Here is an 18,868-nt window from a genome sequence, read left to right on the forward strand (position 1 = left end):
ACGCAAATTTACACAAGTTAGAATTTCTAAACAACCAAACCAAACCTCAGTTTTATTGTGTTCGTTTGTGTGTGTGTGATAGTGTGTTGTGTGTGTGTGTGTGCACGCGCTCGTTCGTATAGCTGTTTGTTGTTTGTTTCAAACATAATAGTTAACCAAATTGAACAGCTGCAACTACAAATACGTTTTTTGCCAGTTTACGTTTATTTTTCAAACAGGTTCTGTCGTGAGTTCGATCTTGAAATTACTTAAACGTTTTGCTCACTGCTCGATCAATTGAACGCAAAGAATTATAAATAGCCTATACTTCCTACATCACTTTTTTATGCAAATTCCGCCAGTAAAACAGCTTTAGAACTTGAACTGGTAGTTTACGTTTTTATTACGCATATATACACGAATATTTTGTTTTACAGTAGTCTGTAAATAAGAATGAGCAGATCCTCGGAAACCTATTTTTTCATTGAATATACAAATTGAAATTATTAACCAGATTTTTTTTATTAGTCTATGAACTTCGAGTTCATTAATCGTGAATCATGCGATTCATTAATCATTCACACCATGGAATTCATTGTGTAGTCGCTAATATTTCAGGATAATTTTAAAATATATATTTTCGGGTCTCTATTTATATTTTTTAAATCGTTGAACTTCGATCATAAATTTTTGTTCGATGGGGTTGTAGGTTTTTTAATTTATATCTTGAGCAAAATAATGCCGATCTTCATGGCGGAGTGGTGGCGTATCAGCCTTTAATCCGGAAAGTCTCATGTTCGAAATCCGGTTAAGTTTAGCACTTTTCATATCCTAAACAACCCGTTACGTGATGTTGGGTAAAAAAAACCTCTTATAATCCGTCAAATATATAAAAAAGTATATCTAGAGGAACATTTTTGTATTTTTCATCTTCAAAGCGTTAAGATTCAGAATTTACAGGCCGATAAATATTGATGCCAATCTTTTATAAACTAATATTCTCTTTTTCTAATTAGCATAACAATAGTTCCAATCTGTTTTTTTAATAAAATTCTTACAATTACTGTTGAAAACGCGTTTAATAGATACATCCTTTTTTTGTTCTTCGAGAGAAATTTGTTCATTGCATTTTCAGTTTTTCATATTAATAAATTCACATCTGGAGTATGTAAATTAGCACACCCTATTTGAATCGTTAATATCGATTGCTAGATGTGGTGGTGACAAATCCTATTTCGTACTTTCTGTTAATTAATTAAAAGTACACAATCGCAACCAATCAGAATTTGCCGGGTTAACGATGTATTTTAAAATCTTGTAGCCCTAAAGACAACAGCAAAGCCGATGAATAATGAGAAAACTTACATCAACCGTGAAATTTTTGACGCCTCATAAAAACATTTCAACCATTTCGTTATTCAAACGATAACTAGACGCTTTTATATCCTAAGTACTGTAACATAATATTAAAATTTAATCAATAGTTATTCGGTTGTTTTCAATTTTATGTTTACAAATTAAACGAATTAAAATTATATTGTTCATCAAATTTTAATAAATGTTCTGTAATCGGACCCAATTTTCCATAAAATCTATTTAGAACAAAACTGATTATAAATTTAATTTCGAATAACTTTTATCGAGGGACTAAATTAACTAATAACAGCTCAAAATATGAGAAACGGCTAAAAAAATTCTAGCCATGAGCTGAACCTATCTTAGCTAAATTATGTCTATAAGGAAAATTCAAATAATATAAATAAATTATCAGAAATCATTTCTTTGTAATTTACCCATTATATGTGTAGGAAAGCATTCAGAGAAACGTTAGTTCAGAAAATTATTGTTATATTTTATTTAATTACGCAGAAACATTTCACGTAATTACGTGAAACTTTTAAAACTACAGATCAGATTCTATAATTTTACAGTAGCATATTCACCTTTTAGCGATTCGTACGCTATCTATAGGTGATCAGTATCTTGATTACGAAGGTAACGCGTGTCCTGCGTGCAAGTATTACCTGGCTTGCACCTCCCAACCGTAAGAATTAGAAGTAGATCTTTATCAATTATACTGAACGCTCCAGGTTTCATTTTCGATTTTTCCACGTCATTAGAAATAATTGTGTTTACTTTAGAAGATTAGATGTAATAAAATACAACTTTCATTTATCTTTTTTTTTTACCTGTATGAAAAAAGGGTTTACTCGGTCGAAACGAACGAGCAAGAGTGTTCCACCCTAAGAAATGTAAAATTTTAAGTACTGATTTTATTAAGGTATTATTGTCATCAAAAATTTAGTAATTTTGAAGTCACGCTTTTCTAAAGTCTCAAAAGTTTTAAGGTCTTACAGATTTAAGGCACGAATGCAGTACTCTGTGAGAAGATGGAAACGTAACAGCTATTCTATCAACCGAACAAAACAGCCTTTATCGTCCTTCAGTTAAAATCAAAATATGAAAATAAGAAAAGAAAGTTATCTATAATCAATTTATGGATTTAAGGTTACATCAAAATTATTTTAAACGAGAAAATGTTGATACAAAATCACGATTCGACTGGAGATACTAGTAGACCCCGCGCTATAGATTTTCCAATATTTTTTCTTTTAAAGAAAATTTCTGTAAACTTTTATCCCCAAATTTTTGTTTAAAATTCTTCCTGGATAAAAACCTTTATTAGATAAATTAAAGCAAAGATGTGGAGTCGGAAAAAGGCTGATAAAAGCAAGATAAACTATGTAAGAAAATCAACTAATAAAGTACGTAGGCTACTTATTAAATTAAAATCATTTAAAATTTTTCTCGTGACTTTTTTGTGTATCTAGGAATTAATTTGTTTTTATCTTACTGTAATATCTAAGGTTAAACATATCTTAAAATTAATTTAATCGAAATTGACGTTAATGTTTTACGACATTATGATTAAGTAACATAATAATAGATATGAATTATTAATAATTGAAACATTATTAATAATCTGAATATTATATATTTTTAAATTATTCCATAAATTAATTACAAATTCAGCAGCTGTTATTGAAATTTTAAAAGTTTATGAAAAAAGAGTAGAGAATGGTGGCTGAATGATAAGCTGAAAATAACGCTAGCAGTCTAATATTTTTCACGTCAGAAATTAAGGTAGTGGAAGTTTGCTTAAATTATCAGTCGTTACAGTTTTTTATATCGGAAATAAAACACAATAACAAAAGAGATTTTATATCATATTTACTGCATCTGAAGGAATGAAATGATGAATACAAAATCAGACAGAAAGCTGTCAATTTTAACTTCCGATTAGACGGAATCGGTTATTTCATGTAACAATAAAATAATTTATAAAGATTCTCTTAAAACCTTATTGGTTTACTTTATGAGTTTCTTTCACACATACTCTCACATATTTACTCTTACACATTTCTCTCTCTCTCTCTCTCTCTCGCTCTCTCTCTCTCTCTCTCTCTCTCTCTGCATATATATGTAGGTTTTATCAAACACATACTGCAGTTTAATAACTTAAACCTAAACGTGACGAATTCTGTGACAACGATTTCCATATCAATAATTTCAAATTAGAGTAAATATATTATTTTTATTATTATTTATTTTCCGAGTGTTCACTTTGCAATTTGTTCAACTAGTGAACAATAAGCAAAGCCCCCCTCAGCCCAATGACATACAGGATGATACGATATCTAAATAAGGTGTAGTCAGGCCGACCGTTCCTGAGATTTGTGGTTAATTGAACCCCCAACCACAAAAGTACACCGGTATCTACTATCTAGTATTCAGATGCGTATAAACTCAACTAAGCTTTACTAGGATTTGAACTTGAGAATCTTCGAATTCGAAAATCAGCTGTTAAAAAACTAGTTTTATTTTAAACCATTTTAAACAATTACACTTAACACATAAATTTTTATTTTTAAATATAATCTATAGATCTGAAAGTTGTTATTGTATCGTTACGTTTCGCCGTTAGTTTCTACACACACGCGCGCGCACATTTTATTTTGATATACTGTATTATAAAAGAATACAGGGGTATCATAGAACTCCAGACAAAGACTCTAAACCTAGATTCCTAATTGGCTAGAATCACTCCTCTCAAATCGGTTTACCACACGGTTAGACTGTACAGACGAGAAGATGTCTTGTTTCTCAAGAATTATTTATTTTTCTCGAACAACATTCAAATTATTATTTTTTTTTAAATAGCTAAATAATATAAATAATTAGCTATTTTTACAGCATTCGATTTTTTGTATTTAAAAAAAAAAATTATCGCAATTAATCTCTATAGCAAACTAATACATGACCGTGAACCAAAAAACATCTGGTTCAAACCAGAGCAAAAAAAAGCCGGTCCATTTCGAAGAGAAATCAGGGGAACCGATATTTTATATCGATGTGAAAAGATCAGCAGAATATCCTTAAAATTATTTTCATCGGCTTCATTTTATTAGTCGCCGTTGATTTAAACAGATTTTATTTTACGTTCTGTAGGATTGTAAAAATTGAAATTAATCCTCAGCTTTATCGATCTACTGTGACTCTTTATCTGATTAATGTATTTGTTACAAACAAATACTACTAAATGTTAATTTTTATGCTTCCATCCCGGTATATTCAACCCAAAAAATTTCACTTACCTAGGTCGATGTTAATCGAAAAACGGTTGCATTGTTTTTGTTATGAACTATTATGTACCAAGCAATACCTTTCTTTCCATTAAGAAACAGTAAAGATTTGTTATTCAACGGATATATTGTGTCGGGGCCAGTAATAAATTATTTTTATGTTATGTTTATGTTTTTTTTTAAGTTTTTGTGTTTTACTAGAAAACCAGTGGATGACTTTATAGTATTGGTCATTCTCCCACCACGTCTTAGGCCTGTTGCATGGGGTTTTAAAGACATGCTATCTTGGTTAAGTTAGTTTCGGTGACTGGCCTTAATCTTTGAAGGAGGTTCAAGATTAGGTGAGTACGCGTGATTCAGGTTCAGATTCGGATGCACGGCTCATGGAGGAACTTTTTGGTCCCTTCACGGGCCCAGTGAAACATATTCCAATGCATGTTTAATCGAAGGAGGAAGAGGCGTTTGAAACGGAGATGTGAGACTGACATGTGGAATCTAGTTCAGATTCAGATGCTCGTTTGAAGGAGGACATTTTGGTCCCTTCACGAGCCATGTGAGACAAGTTGTGCCGCCTATGAAGGCGAGAAAGTAAGGAGTCTTTAAGAAACTGGAGGCAGTTCCTGCTGAGGTATCTAAGACTTTGGTTGAAATGTTCAACGGGCTCTGCACGGAGGTCGAGGAATTTGTGGGCAACTCAAAGAATGTTAAGGAGATGAGCACATCTTATGTTCAATCTCGACTACGTAAAATGCAATATTTGAATCTTTTGACTGTGAAGAAGATCGATCAACTTCAAGGCTACATAGAGGACTTTAAGGCCGGTATGGACGAACGGGTTCAGCCTGTTTAGCAGTTGTCAGTGTTGCCAGTTGATATGTTAGTCTCTGAGATTGTAAAACAACCTGTTCCATTTAAACCGAAAGTTTTGTTGCTTGATAGACCTGATTGTGTTACCTCTGCTGAGTTTAAAGACGAGGTATTGAACAAGTTTGAGGCGAGGAAACAGGATTGAGAATCGTTAGTTTGAAAGAGAATCCGAAAGGAATTCGAATTCTATCGAATGATAGTGAGATTGAACGTAAAATTGCAAGTAATGAGGGAATAAAAAAGTATTCAGTTAGAACTGTGTCCGTGAAGTCCCTCCGGCCACGAATGATAGTGTACAATGTGCCAAGAGATCTGGGAGAGTAGGTGATGCTTTATTGATGCTTTTCGATCACAGAACACATCGAACTATGAAACTGAATTCGGGGATTTCTTCAAGGTGGATTTTAAGGCTGGAAAACGTGAAAGCAGTAATTAATACTCCATCGTGAAATATGATAAACGTTTGAGAGCTCTTTTCGTTGAAAAGGATCTTGCTTTCATTGATTTTCGGTCGTGTAAAATTAAGGATTTTCTATGTCAGCCGATGTTTCCGATGTTCTGGCATAGACCATGTGGCCATCCATGGCCACATGGTCTATGGTCTATGGTCTATGGTCATGGTCCTCTGCACGTTTTGTGGTCAGGATGGACATTATATGAAGGATTATTCTGTAAAGAAGGCCAGAGGAAAGCCCATATGTATTTACTGCGTTCGGGTCGGGAAGCCGGCCCAACACAGCTGTCGGCGGACGAGTGTCCCGCTTAGAAGCGAGCACTGCATTTGTTACGGAATTTAGTTTTAGACAAACTAGACAGTCCCATGTGCTAGGGATGTGGGGCTCCTCGTGGTCGCTCTTCTCATTTATGTCTATGAGAACTCTGTTTAGGGTTGGGCGGCCCGTAGTTTCTGTTTTTTGTTCATGATCTGTAGTTTTTGTTATTTAAATTGTGGTTGATTTGTATGCGGGGCGTATGATGATGTATTAATTTAGTTATGTAGGACGAATGTGAGACCATTTAGACGTTGAAAATACGACTGGGCCGGTATTTGTGTACCGACTCAAGACACCGCCCGAGGAAGCCGGAGGCTTTGGCTGAGGATGACTTAGGGAGGACATCTAAACCTGGCAAGTGCTACTACACACAAAAAGGCTGAGGGCATTTTGAGGACTACAGGTAAAGCCACTTAAGGGTAGGCTCTGCTGCGGTGGTGAACTACCGGACTAGCCCAAGGAGGATATCTCACAACAAAATAAAATAAAGATATGGTTTTTTCTCGCTAGTATACGAAATTTGATAAAATATGTAAATAAAAATACGGTGATTCTGAAAAGCAGAATTCGATTTGAAGATCATGATTGACCTTGACTTCAGATCTGATACTATTATTATTATATTAAATGACATTTATTTTTTACTAACATATTTATATTTCGGTTAAAAATTAATATTTTTAACACTTGAAAGAGTTTTCATTTATTAATTATGTATTATCATGCATTACCAAATAATATCATGCATTAATTAAAGAAAAAGAGGCGAAGAGTAAGTAAAAGTTTTGAAAGGCAAAATCCGAACATTAAACATCTATTAATGTTTTATCTTGCCTTTATCTTTAATGATAATGGCAACTGTATTATTGGTAATGGTTATTCCACGGGAAATTCGCGTAATTTCCCCTATCATTCATTAAAACCTTTTTAATTTTTGTATAATAATATATTTTACCGAAAATATTTTTCAACGCCTGTCATGTGATCGGTTTAATAGTATTTTCGATTCCTCTCTGCTCTTTGTTAATTTTTTTTTATCCTCAAAATATTTACTAGATTTTACACCCCGAGTTTGTTTTTTTATGTATTCCAATATGTCGCCTTCGTCTACAGATTTTACCTTATGTGCGCATCTTTGTTTACCGACTTAACTGATGTTGGATATTTTAATGTATGGCTTTAAAAGTTTTTTATTTTTTACCCTTCTGATTTTCTGTCATTTATTTTCGCTGGCATAAATCGCTACGCTTCAATTTATTTTTACATTCTTTTTGTATTTATGTTTTATATCGGCTCACTGCTTCTTTCAGTAAAATTTTCTTGAAAAAAAAGTTCAAAAAAAATGTACAGTCTATTGTAAAGTTTTACTGAACCCCTATATTCCAGATTTTATTAAGTCTAACTGAAGTGTTTAATCTTATAAAAAAAAAAAAAAAAAAAAAACAATTAATTTAATTTTGTCTAATGTTTAACGTTTATTGCTTTCATATGGTTATTTTTTTGTATATATTACCTTTTTGATCTTCATTATATAAAGATCAAGATCATTCTTGATTATAAAAACAATCGACCAATGGATTTAGTCGTTTATGTACCCTTTTTATATACTTTTAAAAGGTGTTCTTTTTAATTGTATTTTTACAATTTAATAAAATGGAGTTAAAAATGTACTTAATTTATTAAGCAGTTGGCACCGTTGGTATTAATGCAAATGTATAAATTAAAGTTCCACTTGCCAACAATTTTAAAAGTATATATCCGAGTTCTTTCGGGGCCGTTACTCCATCATCAGCGATTTCCCAAGATGTTAATTCAAATTCAAATGTACAATTGTATTTAAATTAAAATTGTTAAATTCATAATGTAACAATTTAATATTTAATAAAATAATAATTTAATAAAATTTTACTTAAATTTGATACTAATTTACAATACTAGAACTAACAATAAATAAAAACATTTAATATTTAATCGAATTGAACGTAAAGTGGTGGACACGAAAACAGACACAAAATTATAACATCAATTTTCTGCCATAACTCGGGTATTTGTAAACCGATTTTAAAAAATAAAATGTCATTTTGTTCAAAACATACATTTTGATAAAATTTTATTCATGGAGATATAACGGATTGAAAAATAAACATGGCCGCCATTTTGTAATCTGCAAAGGTATTTAAGTTCTGATTTTTTGCTAATTTTAAAACTTTATTATAAAGACGCTTACCAAATATTAATGTGATCCCTCTATCCGAACTTGAGATATAAATATTTATATAAAAATATCAAAATGGCGGACAGAGGGAGAATGAAGAAGAAATTGCCATTTTTCTAATAATATATTTTATTTAGTTTTACAAGTAGAATCCAAAAAAGGATAGCCATCCCACCATTTTAGTAATAGTCTGTATATTTATGCTAATTAGAAAAAAGTGACTTGTAAATGTACATATATATATATATGTACACACACACACACACACACACGAGTATATATGCAATGGGTAGTGTATTAAAATTTTTTGGTCACTTGTTAAGGTAAAAAATTAGTATATTTTATGTTATTGATCTGAGAGCTATTAATAATATTTCCCAGATTTGTATCGCTATATATTTTGAGAAAAGTCTCGTAAGTTATATTTCGTAATACATAATATATTCTCATGGTATATAATAGATATTCTTTAGCACTATACATGTAGAGCAAAAGAACCGAATGAATACATACAGATATTCTTAAGTTCCCCACAGGAGGATCAGATCTACAATTTTTTTTTTTTTTTTTTATTGATCATTTTCAAGAAATTCTCATTTTTGGTAACAAGGTTATATTTCTGTTACCTTAAAAACGAACAATATCCACCTCCGTCAAAACCAGACAGCAGAAAAGTTTTCGTGTAACTCAACACAATAATATTTCGGCTAACAAGAAAGAGCTTTATTATCCTTGCGTTATCATTTTTAATAGATTACGGAACCCTTTAAAAATCTTTCCTCCAATTTGTTTAAAGTACGATTACAAAATGTTTTTTTTTTTACAGAAGTAGTAAAAAATTGTTCGTGAATTTTTAAATAATATTAATTAAAAAAGAATTTTTAAAAAAACTGATTTTTTTCATCTCCGTTCATATATATATATATATATATATGATAAGAAATCATTTAGGATTACGATAGTACCGAAAGTTCTACGTAAAACAAGTTAGATAAGAATTAGGTTATAATTATTACTGTAATCGTTTTATAACGACTAATAAGAAATCTTTGAAAATTTAAATGATTATTACAATGCAAGCTGATACCTTATATTATGATTTAAAAAAGATTGTACCAAATTAAAACCGAAAATTAATTGCAAAATTACCTTTATAAAGATTCTTTATCCCATTCATTCTGTGTACGTAATCTCTTTATTTGCATGAAACCGATGAAAAATATTTATATTAAAATTTCACATGGAAATCCATTTAGGAGCAACAAATTTGTCGTCCACCTTTTTTATCAATTCAAAAAAAGTGGTTTTATTCAAAGCAGAAAGAGAATCATTGAATTACAAAGAATGAATAAACAAATAATAGTGGAATTATTTAACGATATGTTAATAAAGTTCAATAGAATAATAAATGTTGAATAAAACCTTTATTTTTATATTTAGCGTTGTGTGTTCGTGCTTATGTATGTGTTATCGCGCTTGTGGATAAACAATAATAAAACTAGGTTATCTGGATCCGTAGATAAACTGCGATAATTTATAATCATCACTTTATAACTACTGGTGTCCCATACATAAGTTTCCATACATAGGAATAAACATTTTTTTTATGACGACCATGGTATATCAGGAAAAGACACAAAACATAAATCATCTTAAGGAACGTATCACCAACGCCATTACAAGCATATTTATGTTTTGTATCTTTTCCTGATATACCATGGCCTTCATAGAAAAATGTTTATTTTTCCTATGTATAGAAACTCATGGTTCATCCTGAACTTTTAATTACCAAATAATTATAATTAACATAATTTGTGTGTGTGTGTGTGTGTGTGCGTGCGCGCGCGCACGCATTTGTATCTGTAAGTAGATTGGTAAACGAATGTGCGAACTTAACGAAGTGCTTAAAATAATAATTAAACTGTCATCTTGTGTTAGTTTCTAACAAATATTAAATCAGTAAATTCATACTGGTAGAATAGGCAATATTATTTCTGCTGTCAAGTGTTAGACCTTGATTCGGCTTTTTTTAGATAAAATTAACAGTGTAGCATATTTTTTCAAAACTATTTTCGCACAAATTCTTTACGTATATAGAATTTACTTAGGGTCTTCCACGCTTCAGTTGTAGCTTTATGTGTGTTTATGTATACATATAAACATATATATATGTATGTGTGTGTGTGTGTGTGTGTGTGTGTGTGTGTTCTGTCCCTCTTCTCTCTCACCCAACCCCCTCCCGACTCACTCACTCTCGATAACTCTCTCTCACTCTCACTGTATTTCTTTCTTTCATTTACGCATAGCCATTAATGGAACACATGATAAAATCCTTGTTTTTCAGTTACCATAACAATAGATTTACATTACATATATTTACAGACTTGTAATTAGTATTACCTACATGGGCAGACCTAAATTTAGTATACCATAAACGGAATTTATATTAATTTTACACCCTTTGTAAGTAGCGAATGCCAGTTTTCATCAAACAAATTATGAATCCATATAGTTACTTCTTTTCTCGCATGAAATTAATATTGTAATGGCCTTTGAATTTTTTTGTTACAAGCGTAAAATAGTTTTGAAAATTATATTTCATCATTATAAATAAACTGTTTTAGTAGGTAAAAATATTTTCCCCAATACGGTCGGCGAAAATTTACTGTTTTCTAAACAGTTTTATGTGTACGTTCTTCTTAGTGATAAGAGAACGTACACGATTCGGATGATGTCACCACCGTTTAGTATTGCCATCAAATGACCGTAAGGGATCGTATCCCATCCGTATCGTGTACACACATACACGGAAATATATTTTTGCGAAAGTGGTTTTGAAAGATATCTTATATCGTTAAAATTTTTCTGAGAGAAAAAAATAAAGACTGACATTTTACAGCACGAATAATATTACGTATTCAAAAAGTATGAATTTAGCGGTTTACTTTATTTTAGTGACTAACAGATCCGTTGTAAGTCTTCACCGCAACATGAAACCGTTTCATCTGTTTCGGTCTATGAACACCGTTCAGTACTTTCATTTACCGACTTAATTGCATATTATGACTGGATAAATTTTACTATAAAACACTTTTTCTGATATATTCATGTTTTTGATCGGTTGAAAATATTCATATTGTGTTCTGCATTATTACTGTAAGAGAGAGAGAGACCTTACTTTGTTATGCTTTGATTAAAAATAGGGATATAACTGTATATAAATTCTACGAATTCTTTTTAATGAAATTGTTATTTTCTACACTAAATTAATAGGAAATCTCTTTTGTTTCAGTGTTTTGTAATTTAAATTTTTTTATTTATTTCGGTATTAGTCGATTGGATCATCCGGTTTTATACTTTGTACGAAATTACGCTTGAACAACGTGATCCTATTTATTCAAAAAGTTGATAATAAAGTTATTTTAGATAGAAATAATAACGTGCGCATTCCAGTTCGTAGAAATGACCTGCAATATAAAATCATTACAATTTGATTGTCTGTTTTATCGAAAAAATTTTAACAGTTACTCTCGATTAAATAATAAATAAAAAAATTATCGACAAAATAAATCAATATCATCCATTATTTCATAATCGGTTCCGATTTATAGTATGATGTCAGAATATTTATTTTATTAGTTATGGTTGGTTTTAATGTTTCTGGCGCCCTGCGCACTCTCGCGGTGTGTGTGTGGGGCGCGCGTGCGCGTTGTGGTTTTTTCATCCGAACATAAAAAGGAAGGACTATCTTTCTTCATGACTCGTTCACAAAACATTACCATATTTTTTAAATTTGATGTCTCCTTCTCCTAGCTAAGGCCGTGTGACATTTTCATTATTCCCCCAACCGTAACATAACAGCAGTGAAACCCCTCCCTATCATGGAATAGAAATCATGTTATTCAAAGAATTGCCTCGACAAGCTACGCTTGTTCGAAAACTTATTTTATATATGTTACCTGAATGTTTGAAGTTTGACTGAAGGTTCAAGATTTATGTAGATAAATGCCTCCAATAAATTATTTTCTTAATTTAAAAAAAAAAATAATTATACGAAGTAATTAAGACATTTTCAGTTAAAATTATTTTGATGCTGGTTTGTGAAAATTTTGTAACACATTCCTGTCTTATAATAATTTTTTAACAAAATTTACCATATCTTCATGTAGATTATATTCCATCGTACGGTGTATAATGATTATACAGATTGTTCAAGTCGAGATATTTAAAAATAAAAAATCATTAACAACAGTTAACTTGTTTTAAAATCTATTCCTGAAAACTTGATTAATTTTTCCAGCGATTCAGAGCGTATATATATTTATTTATTAATCGACCGAAGGATGAGAAACATTATAGTAATATATAATCAATTCTAATATAATCTCACCCTTATCAGTTAATGCCATCATGCTACTCTTTTAATCCCTCATCCTTTTATTTTTTCTAATATCAGTCTATCGGTCTACTTTTATGCGTATTATAGACGATCAAACTTAAAAATTGTGTTTATAAAGTCAGTCTAAAGTCACTAGTGTATTTTTCGTACTATTGTAATGTTTACGAGTGGATTTGCCGTAACTGTAATATGAATTTTAGTAGAGAGAATCTTAACTGTATCCTTGATCACTATATCTTTCACACACCTTTCGGAGAGAAAAACTCCGGGTTTAACAGTCGGAAAAGCATCTTCCCAAGCTTCAGGAGGATAAGGAAGTGAAGCGGAGTGATTTTGATTATCGCTCAACCGACCAGGGCATTGCATTCTTCATGTGGAAGGACATCGAATATGTCCATCTTTCATCAAATTAGTACGGTACTGAGACATCTACCTGGAGTTCAGTGATGGGACGAAGAAACACGTTGTAGCATACGACCGTCAGAGACTACAGCTCATCTGTGGACGGAGTGGACAAGACAGATTTAAAGGCAGCTGTTTACTATTAAATGAAGAATTCTCGACTATTTTATAATCCGATTGCAGAAATGCGAACAACATACTAAGGTTTAATTATTAATGATAACCTATAATTTTTATACTGATATATATATAACCTATAAATAATTTGATATATATTTTTTTATTGTTATATATAGGGAAAGTCGGGGCAGCAAAGACCGTCGGGGCAGAGAGGTTCAGCTGAGAATTTACTTGTACGGGAACAAAAACTGTATGTGAGTGCTGAGTGTGGACGACTTTTGCTACTTTATTCCAGATATTTTTAGAAAATTCATGATTAAAGGTAAGTGTTATAAAATTTATTTTGATAACTTCATTTATTTATATTTTTTAACAGTAATGTATTTAGATTTTGAGTACTCTGCAAAAAAACTTTACAGTTTGTAGAACATATTAAACACAGGAACACAGGAGGACGAGTGGTTTAGAACCTGGCGGCTTGGAGCAGTCAGGTCCAGCCGTGTTAGGGGTACGTAGGTCCACTGGTCCTATGTGCCCCTAACCACGTGATTTCATATCATTAACCGAATCAACATTACTTATCAATTTATAACGATGAGAATATTTAAATACATTTGAAAATGAATTACATAAATTTCTTTTACTAATAAAATTAATATAAAATTATTTTATGACGTAACAATGAACTAGTTTTATAAAATATTCAATAAAAGTTTTGTTACAAATTAATAAATACCTACGAGTATTGCCAGAGCTGGCAATACCAGCCAAAGTCGGTTTTTGGTACCAGTCAAGTCGGTTTTTGAGCTTCAGGACGCTATATTCCACCATTTTTATTACTTCAACGGCAAAGAATGTCTCCCAATTTCTTAGAGAGATGCCGCCCCCCCCCCCGGAACAGTCGGCTATGCAGATGGCTCAGTCTGGATGGACAGTGACTATTTCATAAATATCTTGAATATTTTATGGAATCACCCAAACCAACATCTAAAAAAAAGGTTCTGCTATTACTCGATAACCATGCTACTCATCGTACTACTTTGAAAGCAATAGAATTAGCCAGAAAAAAATAATGTTATTTTACTGTCATATCAACCTCACAGTAATCACAAAATACAACCACTCGATGTAGTGTGTTTTAGTCCACTAAAAGCACAATTTGCAAGACATTTTGATAACTGGATGACAAATCACCCAGGCCATGTTATTGACTGCAGTTTTCCAATAAATTGGTACAATAATACAAAGTACGATTATTGAAACACTATTTTTTGATTTTTTTAAAACATTGATTAAAACAAGATTCACGCAAAAATAGCTTATAGAAGGTAATAATAATAATAACTAAACTGTATTGTCATTTGTGGTTTGTCTTGATAAAGTCCTACATTTTGGACAAAAAGTCGTGGTTTTCTGCTTTTGTTTTTATTATTTTGTTTGTTTGGTCGTTGACCTAATGAATTGCATTAGAAAACTTTCTATGAATTTGGATAATTTTGAAACTTATTTAGTTTTTTTATATATATATATATATATATATATATATATATATATATATATATGATTTATTTGACATATATTACCATTTTCATCTATGTAGTCTGTTAATTCTGTATTGATGCGCGAAGCTGATTTTTTCTTGACAAAGTGACTATCAGAAATTCTATGTCGTAGTAGACTATTTTAATGGTAAGATTTTGAAGTCTGCAGTAGATTACACATTTCTTAAAACGGATTCACAGTTAGTTACATCTATTTCATATTTTTAAACAGTAAAGTCGTTCATCTTTACATTTTGATAACTTAAAATAATAAGTTAGTAATTGGTGAAACATTTTTTTAATTTTTCTACAGTGTAACAATATTTATCATGCAGAATTACACGAATAAAACAAATTTTTACATGTAGGCCCAAAAATAAAATACACTGGTGGAAATTTATGAAAGACATATTGTTTTTAGTTATACAAAAATTATAAGTGATTTAATATCTCACGCACGCGCGCAAACAAATTCACATTATATAACTTCGTGAAAACACAATATACAATTATTTAATTTAAAAAAAAGGGATTGTAAATAGAAATTCATAATAAATATATTTACGTTAGATGCTGATGGTGTTGTGTGAAGCCCTGCAGATGGAGTAGTGGCTCCATAGTTAAGTTGAGTATGATACGCTGAACTCAGTATCTTCTTGTGTGCTGACGCATGCGCTCTGAACGCTGACACACTCAGCTTCATCTCGCTGAAACATATTTCCAATGTATTAGGTGTACAAATAAATAAAATTACAAAATAAAGTAAAACAGACAAATAAAGTACACACACGTGTTATATATATATATATATATATATATATATATATATATATATATATATATACAAAGACCATCTCACACACACACACACACACACACACATAATTAATATCAGTAGAATTATAGTTTATTTAAATTTTAATTGAATCATGATACGCTTTCAACGTCTGTCTGATACAGTTTAACGTCTGTCTTGATAAGCCATCAAGTCAGGCAAAATTGAAAAATAAGGAATTAATTTTATGTTCTAAATGAAAAGTAAAGGGAACGTGGAGAGATAAATGCAGTCAATCAAGTTCAACTTCATCCCATTTTGATATGAAGTTAAACTTCATCCCGTATCGTTAAAACATAGTATATAAACTGATGGACAGACGCCATTCAACCGTTTCTCTATTAATAAAAGTACAAACTGAATTTATTAAATAAATAAAATAGTTACAAAAAAAGAGGTTTTGAAATATAAGAAAAAAATCATAGAAACAATTATAACGTAGAAATAACAAATGTAGTTGCTGATCAAGTGGTGGTCAACGTAGTGATAGTAGTTGTTGGGCAGTTTGGAGAGAAGGAAATTTGATTAACGTATTTTTATAAATAAAAAATAATTATTTTTAGCGTGTCATAAAAAAAAATATTCGATGAATAATAAATTTTAAAGATAACTGGTGGGTTGTATGAGAGCAGAAAGAACAATCAAGTCCGGAGAAAATGTGAAATGAAAACATGAATGTACCAACAAGTAAGACCGGAAAGAGAAAGATTCGAATTGTACTGAACTACAGCTAGAATGTGCAGAAAGAAAATCAGAGAAAATTATAATTATTTTCTTATTTTTTTTTAAATCAATTTTAAAAGTTCATTAATAATTGATATGTTAAAAGGAAAACGTCTTGTGTTAATACAACATATATCTTTTTTTCTTTTAATGTTTCCATTGTTTCTTTTTCTGGTAACGTTTATTAAATTTAATCTCTATTTAAATAATTTATAAAACGAATTTCCCTTTTTCAAGAAAGTCTATAAATAATTTTTTTCGACCAAATAATGAAGAGATCTGTCTGTAATATTTTTATTAAAATCCTTCAATGTTTCTTCAGCATCGAGTTATTAGCATAAACGTAAAAAAAAAAGAAATTTACACAATACGGTTTATAAATTTTGCATACGCATTTTCATAGTTATTAAAACCGATATTTTGATATACTTGACGTAATTTCTGTTTTATAATAAATCGATACCGGCTAATTAATTATTCTTCCTCCCGAAAACTTTTTCATTTTAATAAAGGAATATTAATTTAACGGTCGTAATCGAAAAATGAATAGATTCGGACCGCTCGTTAAGTAGGTCACCGTTATGAATCTTATGTAATATCCTCGTAACGTATTTCTTGCCGGTACATCCGATTTGTCGATGAGAAGTTAATACAGCAAAACTGGTATCTCCCTCTTCGCAAAATATATATCGCTTAACGTAAAGGCAAATTATTGCAGTGTCAGCTAGGTTTCACGACGATTAATAGAGTAATACTAAGTACGTTAAATGCAGAGTATCTTACTCGTAAGTAGGTCTTAACACATTGTTACCGACATAGCTGTTATTATTACGCCTGATAATTAATTTAACTAAAACCTTCCGCCATTTACTTCGAAATACTTATATCAACAAAATAATTTTATACATATTTCGGCAAGTACGTTAAAAGAAGGTTTAAACAGCGCGTAATTTTTTGTTACGACTTAAATATATTTATACCGAACTATCTGAATATTATGAAAACAATCTTTATTGTATTTCGATTAAATTATTTCCCGGTTAAATTATATTTTAACATTATATCATTTAAAATTTATATTTATTTTAGATAATAAACAAAATAGATCCCAGATGTTAAAAATTATAACAAAACTATTACGATGTAAATTAGTAATGTTAAATTAATCGTATTTAATTAAATTTTAATTGATACCAGCTCACCTCTTTATAAGCATAACAGTGGTATTATTGCCTGAATGTTGGTGATTTTGATTGTGTTTTTTTTTTGTTTGTTTTTTTTTGTTAATATTAAATCGCTACTTATCTAACTTAGATAACCGCGTAAAAACACTCATAAATACAAAACATACGCTTTAATTCTGAATGAGTCGGTAGGACACTGCTATTAGTTTCTACGTAATAAATTGTTACGGTAGACTCAAATTCGTTGTGATCATCGAGCGACTTAATCGTCACGGTTAGTAGCTTACTGCAGTGCGAAATATCATGAAAACTGTCTTACAGCCCACAAAAATTTTGAATAACTTTACAAATATGGAACTTCCTTAAATAAACAAATGCCGAAAAAGTAGATCTGGGTGATAGGGTATTATATGTAAACCGAGCTAACTTAGCGTAATTGCCGCGCTTGCACGCCGGACAAGCCTTTTTGTCGGACAGGTTGACTGGGAGAGTGTGAAAGCAAAAAGAGAAGGGATAATGAAACGGAATGAGTGACGAAGAATGTCTCTTAGTTAATTTTAATAAATGTTCCCGCCTTTTCTCTCTTTCAGTACTACTTTGTTGAAGTGTTGTATTGAAAAGCGGTGAGTGTTGACATAAGTTTCATAGTAAAGAAATATTTGCAATAGAAAAGGTACAATTATTATGTAGCGTAGCAGTTCTGTTACACTGGTTTCATTTTTTGGATTTTTGCAATAAGATCTCGAAATTGTAACAACATATAGATCATGTACATCCAATTTAAATCTAAAATGATTGTCTTCAAAGTGAAGTGACTTGATCGAAGCTGAGGAATGCTAAATTGTGCAAAAATGTTTTGAAAATGGCCGTCCGGTGACAGTACACAGCGTATGGTTTTGTATATGTATCGTTCTATACCGTAACAATCGTATTGATTTTTTTTTCGAAATCAACCGAACCGTTTTTAAGTAAATTAGCTTTGAAATTTTGTAAAATATTGGTAGTAAATGACATGGAAAAGGAGATTGTTGTGCTTTCGGCGTAGGCCTTTTAACGATTACAATAACTTACTTGTAGTATAATCACTATTTTTTTTTTAATGCAGATTCATTGATAAAGATTTAATTTTAGTACAAATACTGCTATTACTATATTACTTTTTACAATATCACTATTATTTCTTTTAT

General features: G+C 30.9%; 1 protein-coding gene and 1 long non-coding RNA gene across 2 annotated transcripts in view; one reads left to right on the forward strand and one right to left on the reverse strand.

Moving 5' to 3' along the window:
• LOC142323541 (uncharacterized) overlaps positions 1-13,599 on the forward strand; it is a 559,373-nt gene extending 545,774 nt beyond the window's left edge. Inside the window, exon 4 of the long non-coding RNA XR_012756120.1 lies at positions 13,575-13,599. This is a non-coding gene — a long non-coding RNA (uncharacterized LOC142323541). The remainder of the gene's footprint in view (positions 1-13,574) is intronic.
• The window catches only part of LOC142323540 (uncharacterized), a 570,462-nt gene extending 554,843 nt beyond the window's left edge, over positions 1-15,619 (reverse strand). Inside the window, exon 1 of the mRNA XM_075363315.1 lies at positions 15,505-15,619. The gene's annotated coding sequence lies outside the window, so the exon portion shown is untranslated. The remainder of the gene's footprint in view (positions 1-15,504) is intronic.
• Between the last annotated feature and the right edge of the window lie 3,249 nt (positions 15,620-18,868).

This window comes from Lycorma delicatula, chromosome 4 (assembly GCF_047948215.1).
Source record: "Lycorma delicatula isolate Av1 chromosome 4, ASM4794821v1, whole genome shotgun sequence".
NCBI classification, from domain to species: domain Eukaryota; kingdom Metazoa; phylum Arthropoda; class Insecta; order Hemiptera; family Fulgoridae; genus Lycorma; species Lycorma delicatula.